This window comes from Mercenaria mercenaria, chromosome 1 (genome assembly GCF_021730395.1).
Source record: "Mercenaria mercenaria strain notata chromosome 1, MADL_Memer_1, whole genome shotgun sequence".
NCBI classification, from domain to species: domain Eukaryota; kingdom Metazoa; phylum Mollusca; class Bivalvia; order Venerida; family Veneridae; genus Mercenaria; species Mercenaria mercenaria.
In genome coordinates, this window is record NC_069361.1 from 25,462,427 (window position 1) to 25,471,497 (window position 9,071).

A 9,071-nucleotide genomic window follows, 5' to 3' on the forward strand; every position below is an offset into this window, starting at 1 on the left:
CGCAAGGCCTTAACCCTGGCCGGCCTCCGAGCCACCACGTGGTTGCTGTGTGAGCGGGCGTCCCCTTACAACATAAATATTGATTCAAAACCCCAAACATTGATTAAAACACAATCCTTACGCAACACATGCGATATATAAACAAAATAATCAACAACAGGTAAAACAAAATATCGGATGTTCAACTGATCTGATGTTGTAATAGTGTTATACATTGTCCTATTAATCACTGTAATTCTATCCAAGAAAATAAAAACGAAATTTACTGTCCTAATCACTTCTGTAAACTCTCTGCAAATCGTTTATGTCACACCTCTGCAAATCGTTGATGTATCACACCTCTTTTTTTAAAGAATTTACGTTTAGTTTAGCCTACGTCCTCCGTGTGTGGCATTTACCTGTAAACCTCAGATAACTATTCGGGAAATTACACTACCTAGATACCAGATATTTCTACCATTTTCGATGAAAATATTTAACAAATAATTCCTTAAATTTAAACTATGTCCGTTTGTTCATTACACTGCTAAATCTGTTGTTTCTGATAGTTTAAACAGCTTTGAATTTCTTTTTCCGTAACGTACATATAATATTCAATATCGAACAGTAATGACTGTACATATACTCCCCCTTTTTATAATTATTATCTTATTGTGCAGCACCTTAACATAACCTTACTTCAGATTCATAAAGAAGGTATCAGTGAGACGGAAGTCTGGCTGTCAGCAAAATTACCAGACTTCTTTCCCCATATTGAGGAATGGGTACGTTTGGGCGTGTTTTACGTTCCCAACGACCAACGCTTTTAAGCGGCTTAACATTGCTCACTGATTTATCTTATCAAGCCTTATCGCTTTCCATGCGATTAACAGCAATTTCCGTATGCTCCCGAGACGTTACGTACGTCAAAATGGTAATTTCAACCATATGATCTGTAAAGCGTTCCCCTACGCTTGTATGTTATACCATAAACACATTATAAATGACTTCATTAAAACAACTATCAACATTTAGCCTTACTCTATGATCAAAAGAAATATACCCATCACCCATGATAACTACACATATACATACATAATAAAGATTACATGTTTCTATGAGTAGGCTGTTTCAAATAGTTAGCTTGCTGCACAATATCTTTGTATTTTATTACAATAAACATTTCTGTCTAACTGCAGAATAATGTGCCACACTACAACGCAATATATGACACATTAGTTAGAAAACGACTTTTATGTTATTTACCCCCCTGCGAAAATGTACATCATTCATTCATATTTTTATTGATCAATATTGAATTTGCATACATGTCAAAACTGTTTTGTTAATTACCCCTACATAGTTGATGGATAACGTAATTGATATTATGATATCTATGCACTGACGCAAATATTCCATAAAAACGTTTATAATTTATTATTCCTTGCATATCTTTCTCTTTTGGTATTAAATTTCTCGCCGAATACTTATTTATTTACACTGAATTTAAGTTATTTTAATACAAATACTTTGTCAAACTACCTTAATGACTTACAAAAATTTTGAATTTTTTATCAAAAAGTTTCAAAATAAAACCTTAATATGCCAACAATATTTGTAATTTACCTTTCTTTGAACTTGCAATTTCTAAACAAATCTACCTATTCCCGAATAGCCACATTGGTTTAACAGATAATATTTGAACAGCTACTAACCTTTTTAAATCTATACATTTTGTTGTTACTCTTCTGTTGTTGCTTGAAAATAAAATAAATGTTTTTCTTTTAAAATTCGTCCAGAAAAACTTTAGTTTTTGGTTCTCAACGTTCCTTGTGTAGGTATTGTACCAGTTCTCATTTTGAATACTATCTATCTGTCTTTGATCCCGATATTCTAGTAGTTATACCATCTCAGCCAAATCTTGTTGTGTTATTTCTTCTCTTGATGTTGCATGTCTTGCTTGGGTATTATAATTTTGTGTCCAAAACAATTTCCTATGATATGTTTGATCCAATGTAGTATCATCTTATTTACTCGTGATCTAAATAATACTTGTAGTGTTTTACTCCTTGTTGTGTTTCCGCGACGACTTCCAAAATACATTTGGTCCATTTTACTGTTATCGTATTGCCAGTGATCAAAGTAGCCTCTTGTAGTGTAGTACTTCTTGTTGTGTCCCCGGGACGATATCCAAAATATGTTTGGTCCATTGCACTGCTATCGTATTTCTGGTGATCAATGTTGCCTCTTGTAGTGTAGTACTTCTTGTTGTGTTTCCGCGACGATGTTTCCGTGTTTGTTCGATCCTTGGTCGTACGGCGCCAAATCAACAGTGTAGCGTAGCCTCTCCTTAAGTCCTCTGGATAAATAACTTAAGACACTGTTTTTGTATCTAACTAATTTATTTTCCGTAACCAGTAGTATAACTTCTAACTGACAGAGCTAACAAAATTCCATCTAGCACAAGGTAGCTTTTAAGCATTTCATAACTCTCTGTCTCCGTCTTCAGTCCTTCTCGGGCTGTGCACAGCGCAAGGCCTTAACCCTGGCCGGCCTCCAAGCCACCACGTGGTTGCTGTGTGAGCGGGCGTCCCCTTACAGCTTAGTCCGACAATACACAGTTTGTCTCCATATTTATACAGATTGGTCAAATACATCATTTACATAAGCAAAATTAATGAATTCTGGCACAAACCGAAAGTAATAAACAATAAAAATATTTCTCGTAAAATATAGATAAATTGTCACTCAAGTTACACCCAATGTCCATCATTTTACTGCAATATAACACTTATATGACCAGACTAATAACTTTAGATGCATTTTATGTGCACTTCGTGAGAAAAACAACATGTTTTTCTACAGTGACTTACTTATTAATTAACCTAGATATTAACCTGTGTAGTCTCGCCTTTTTGTATGAAAAGAGTTTCTTAACTCAAGAAAAGATATAAGGAGAGTGTGTTTTCTTTCAACAAAAAGAAATTATATCAATTTCTTTACAGCAGAATTATATACAATATCTTTCAAAATAGGCATCGGCGTGTGGGATAAAATCAATGAAAGTCAATATTCTTCCGTTGCTGACCAAGATTGAAATGTCAGATCTGACGTCTAAAATCCAAAAATAAAATCAAAATTCAGACTTTTTTTATTAAAGTTACTCCTAAAAAGCGGAACGCAACGAACATGTTGAGTATTGTCTGACACGAATAGATACTGAGACATCGTTGCCGTCATTGAACTGGATTTATTACAGCGGTTTTATGTAGAAACTACAACAGAATTTCCAGAATTGAAAAAGACCATGGGCTTCTTCGAACTAGTAAAAACTAGTATTCAAATATTGAAACAATTCATGATTGTCTAGAAACATTCCGAATAGTGTGAAGCGCACAAACATTTATTTTACTTACAAAAGGCTATATGGGCATATTAATATTATTTTGCCCTCTCTTATTGAAAGCAAATTATAATGGAAGAGTAGAAATTGAATTGTCTGCAGTATAAAAACTTTTTTCATATAATGCCAACAAAATTTCTAATGCAGAAAGAATAATATTTTAGGACATTGTGCGTTAAGCTGTTTTCTTCTGTATATAAACGATTTATTTGAGGCGGCGTAATACATTGAAATGGGGCTCGTTTTTTCGTGTATACATAATTAATCATTTATGTCGTAACGATTTCAAGATGATGATGGAAAGTGTACTGAGTCGGTCGAAATAAGGCGCTGCAAATAAAATCTTAACACGAGTGCCAAACTCGTCAAAAGTTATTGTATACCCATGAAAAGATTTTACCCTTTTGATATCCACGTTACGTAATTGCTAATTATTTATAAAGCCCGTAAATTACGCGTTGAAAAAGAGATCGCTGATTTCTTTCAAGTTTTTTTATCACATCAGAGAGATTTGTTCTTTCCATTGAATTTAACACAAACTTTTCGAGCGCTTAACGCAAGTTTAAGCGCAATCGACAATAATAGTTAAAAAAAACTAATAAGCTTCATTATAGAATTTTATATTTAATAAGCAGTGTTCAGACAAACTTTAAGAAAAAGTATAGATGAAGCAAGGCGATCATATTACTAGATTGAATGGGTACCTTGAAGACAAATTGGTAATCAGAAAGTGAATAAGTAGTTCAGCATAATTTTATTGTAGTTCTTTACTATTTTATTTTAGCCCGATTATGCTTATTTAAACAAATCTTGAGTCCACTTCCTGAGAAAACAACCAATACTGATGTCGTATGAGAAAGCATGCTCGTGACACAGGTGGGAATCGAACCCACAAACAATATAATATAACAATCGGGCCAATCTAGCATACAAATATACAACAATATGTATCACACGTAATTAAAGTTATATTATATACACATTTAAGTCTGTCCAAGAATGTACAGTTCAAGTAAAGAGACATCATAATATAGTTATAACGTTGAAATAAGAACAAATTCTTAGTCAATGAGTAATGTAATCTTTAAGTACGTATTAGCAATATATTTAACTAATAAGTTCGACACTGACCCAATGCGTCTGATTTTAAGACGATGCTAAAACGACTTCTTGGCATTAAGAAATAATTTTTGAAATAAAAATATATCTAAAAAGTATTAGGCATTATTTTAACTGGGGACCATACGCCGCTTTTCATGGAATTACACGCTAGTGTATCATTGAAGGTTCCATTTGCACCGCCTTATGAATACATCTGCGGATGTTCCTAAATGGATTTTAGTACTTGCAGCATGTTTAAACATTGAGTTCCGCTCAACCCGGGGCTAGAGGACATGGACGGTAGCATGAATTTCCACTACCGTCCACGAACGGGCTCAATCTAACCGAGCCTGCAACATTTTCGTTTTTGTCGTGTTGTCGTTTTTTCATGGAGACGGAAGACCCGCTAGATGCCCCTATGAACACTATTTAATGTACGGACGGGCACCTGGATAGAGCCTTCTTCAAGTCAACTGGATTGGGTCTCACACGAAAATATTCTACACCCAAAGTGAAATTTGAAAAAAAGCACATTTGGATACCATTTTTATAGATATTGTATTAAACCGTTGATAAGTTGGCTATTATTCATGACGGAATGAATCACACTGACTAAAGCTTTATCAGATCAGAAATATTAAAGTACTTTATTACAAGCTATGTTACACAATTGTAGGCCCTGCCGTCAAGCGTTTGTTGCTAACCAGACGTAATTCTTTTACGTTGGCTATTAGAATGTCTGGTAAGGTTTGATGTCTCTGTAGATAGCACAATTTAGGTCTCTCATATATATACGAATATGTCATCAGGTCTACATATTGCTTATATGCGTAATGTGTCCGAGGAAGACTAAAAGGATTCTGCAAGTAATGATACCCACGAGATAGAGAATCTATATGTTACGCAGTATTGTACCTAGTATTGATTAGGAACTGTCATTTGAAAAAGTTGAGACTTAGCGGTGATATAATTTTCATGCGTTTGTTGTCTACTTTCTCATGAGTTCTGTCGTAATGTTAACAGTGCTTAGCATTAACTTAAATTCTAACACGATCCGCTGCAGTTGCTATATAAACATATAGCGAAATCGCCTATACATGAATCTACGATAAAATATAGCTCTTCCATTCCGCCCTACGATTGTAACACGACTGAGATTCTACTCTGCTTCCGTTATATACCGACTAAATACTCGACTTTTTCAGTGTTATGTAGTAGTAATAAAAAGTACATCAAAATTTCTGAAACAAACAATATCTAACTGATGAATTTATTTGTTTATATTTTACCGTAAGAATATGTTTCAGCCCGGTAAGTTTCAACTTCAACACCAGTGCATCTATGTCTGGTCGTGTGTGTAGTTTACAATTTCTGCGTTGTAGGCACCATAAATGTCAACTAGATTCTACTTTGACAGTAAATAAATTATAATTAATTTTCCAATCTTCCAGACTCAAGTTTTTACGTGTTTATATGCCGCCGCAATGTTCTGGCGTGTATGTTTCAGTGCCATCATGTAGGTGACGTGTACTATTTTTAGAAACTGCATATATAAACCTTGAATTAAGTATTTACCTCTGATTTCTATATCCGACCTTTGATGTTATTGAAAATAACATTTTCACGGCAATAACTACTTAATACTTTAATTAAAATTTACTGAATATCGGAAAATTCCGTTTGATGCAACGCTTTCCATTCGTGGGGAGGTTTTTATAATAGCATATGGCCAGCCGAATGACAATCGCGCTAAAATGTAGTGCTGTAAAATGCGAAGAATTTACGTGGTTAGAATCGACATAATAAATATGTTCCAATAATTTTATCAGTTAATAAAATATGGGCAGTCGTTCGGATGCGAATATTAAATCACTCGTGCTACGCACTCGTGATTTAATTATTACGCATCCGAACTCCTGCCCATATTTTATTAACTGATAAAATATAGGCACATATTTATTATTTCTTAAATAATCTTTATCTTGAAATTGTTTGGAAGGGTTTACACAACTCTCATTCCGAACAATATTTTTTACAGATCAACGTGACATGCACATATAAGTCTGGTAGATAATATTGTACTTATTGTAAGTTCAGATGAATTATTATTCGACGTTACCTGTTTATGTAAAAGATTATCATATAACATATTCTTTCTCATAAAAATACTCGCGCGTATGCAAGCCTGATATAATTGCCAGATCCAATTTGACATTTTTTTTCTCTGATGGTGCCTACATCATTTATAGCACTTTTTATCTTATATAAAAAGCCATTATTTGTTAATCCAATAATTTGTTAATTTATTTTTGTACAACTGATGGCTAGACAAATCCCGAAAGAATCTGTGCAAGTCTAGATTAATTTAATGGATACTATTTCGTGATAGAAACCGACTCCTTCTGGAACAAATTTCCTGTTTTCTACATGATGTGAGACTATCCTAAGTAGCCTGGATAATTGAGTGATTTGGCTACAATTCAGCATTGACGCTTGTTATTACAACAGCTAACGCGAAATATAATTTCACTTATTATATATTATAGAAATGTGTTAATTTATATGTAACAAAGCATGGGAGTATTGACAAATGATCATATAGTATCAAACATTTTAAGAATATTAAATATCAAAATGTAAATTGATATTGATGTTATATATCATTTAACATCAGGCACTTTATATATGTTTTTACATAATTGAAAGTGATTATAGATATACAACATGTACCAAGTGATGAAAAAGTGCTTTGTAAAATGATTAAAGAAAGAATACTTTGATTTTGCTTGAATTATAAGTTGATGAAATATTCGTGGAACATTTTGGAAAATTAAGAATAATTTTGTCAACCTGCTTATTGAAGAAAATTCAGTTTAACAATCAAATAATAAGATGAAATATCACTGAAATTAGAACTTTTTGCTTGTAACAAAATGTAACATTTATTTACAGGATGTTATACGTAGGATTAGTAAAGGCGTAGGTAGGTATATTGATTTGTATTGCCTATGCCTACTGTTTGAACTTCCCTCATTCCTGAATATAGGTTATCAGTACATAAACATACATTAACACTAATTTTCTGAACTATACTCGGAGTAAATGAGATATTTCCATCGAAATAAAATCATAAGAATGCATTTGCCGCTTACCTGGTAAACTTTGAACAGTTTCCAAGCAATTCTCAAACTTTTGGTCCTGACATTTAGCGAGAGTTACATGTCTGATATAAAACCGAAACAAAAACAATGAAAATGTGTGTAAATAATGTTTGGCAGTAGATAATGCGGGAATAGTTTCGTCGACTGTATAACTGATCCAAAGTCTAATCCACTGATATTAGTATGATCTGACTATTATTTTATTAGTCTGATTTCTTTATTTCTAAATTTCTATAAAACTTCATGTATATCTGAAGTTATCTTATTCGATTTACCCTTACGAAAACTGCAAAGAAACGAACTGAATACATAATCGCATTTTTATCACCGCGAAACTACAACATTTCCCTTCCCAGCGATGACTACACAGGGCAAATGCTATGGATACCCACTGTTACACAACCAGCGAGATAAAGGTTTGACAAACGTCTTTAACTCTGAATTTTATACGTGTACTTTATATTGGATTTTTTTTTTAATTTGAAGTATATTTGCTAATCCCATGCTATGCCCGGTATTGGAGGAGAAGGGGCAGTGACCTAAAGTAATACTGATACACGTTACTCAAAATCAAACGAAAGTTGTGGCTTTAGCAAAGACTTTCTTAACAAACCATTTATTGATCAAAGTTACTAATAAAACATATAAATTGAGACTTGGCTTACGGCGTCACTTTATGAAATAAATTGAGGTCAACCTACGACACTCAACTATGGTGCAGTACTATTTTTTAAACAAAATTTTCAATAATAAACTTATTGTAGCGGTAATTTAAAAGGGATGATGTAACAAAACGTTTTTCTTTTTAGTCCCGTATTTCATTATGTTTATGGTTCTTACAATTTTATAGCTTTACTAACAGTGCTAACACTTCAAATATCTGCCCCTACAGGCATTTTATTTCATTTCCTTCATGCTCTTGCCGGAAATAAACTCGTAGAATATTATTGTGATAGGCTGCATTCTACAAACATGCCTCAGAAGAATCCTTTTTAGATTTAATTACTCAAGAATATAATTGACCAGTCATTATACGTAGACTTCTGTGTTTAGTTTGTAGAAATACGGACGTTCTTCTACTTCCCTGTTCCCTTATGAGACATGCTGAGCTCTATCACAGATCTTCCTAGCGTGCCTCTGAAAAAATAATTACATGTAACAGAAAAGCGGAAGCAAAGATTTTCGAATCATTTTCAAATTAATATAAAATAGGCATAGGCGTGTGGAATAGGATCGATGAAAGTCAATATTCTTCAGTTGCTGACCAAGACTGACAGATCTGATGTCTCAAATCCGAGAAAAAAAAATCAAAATTCAGGCATTTTAATTAAATACAAACGCAAAATGCTATGGTCAACGATCATGTAAAGCCTTTTCTGACACAAATAGATACTAAGCTTCGTTATCGCCACGACTTTTCTACATTG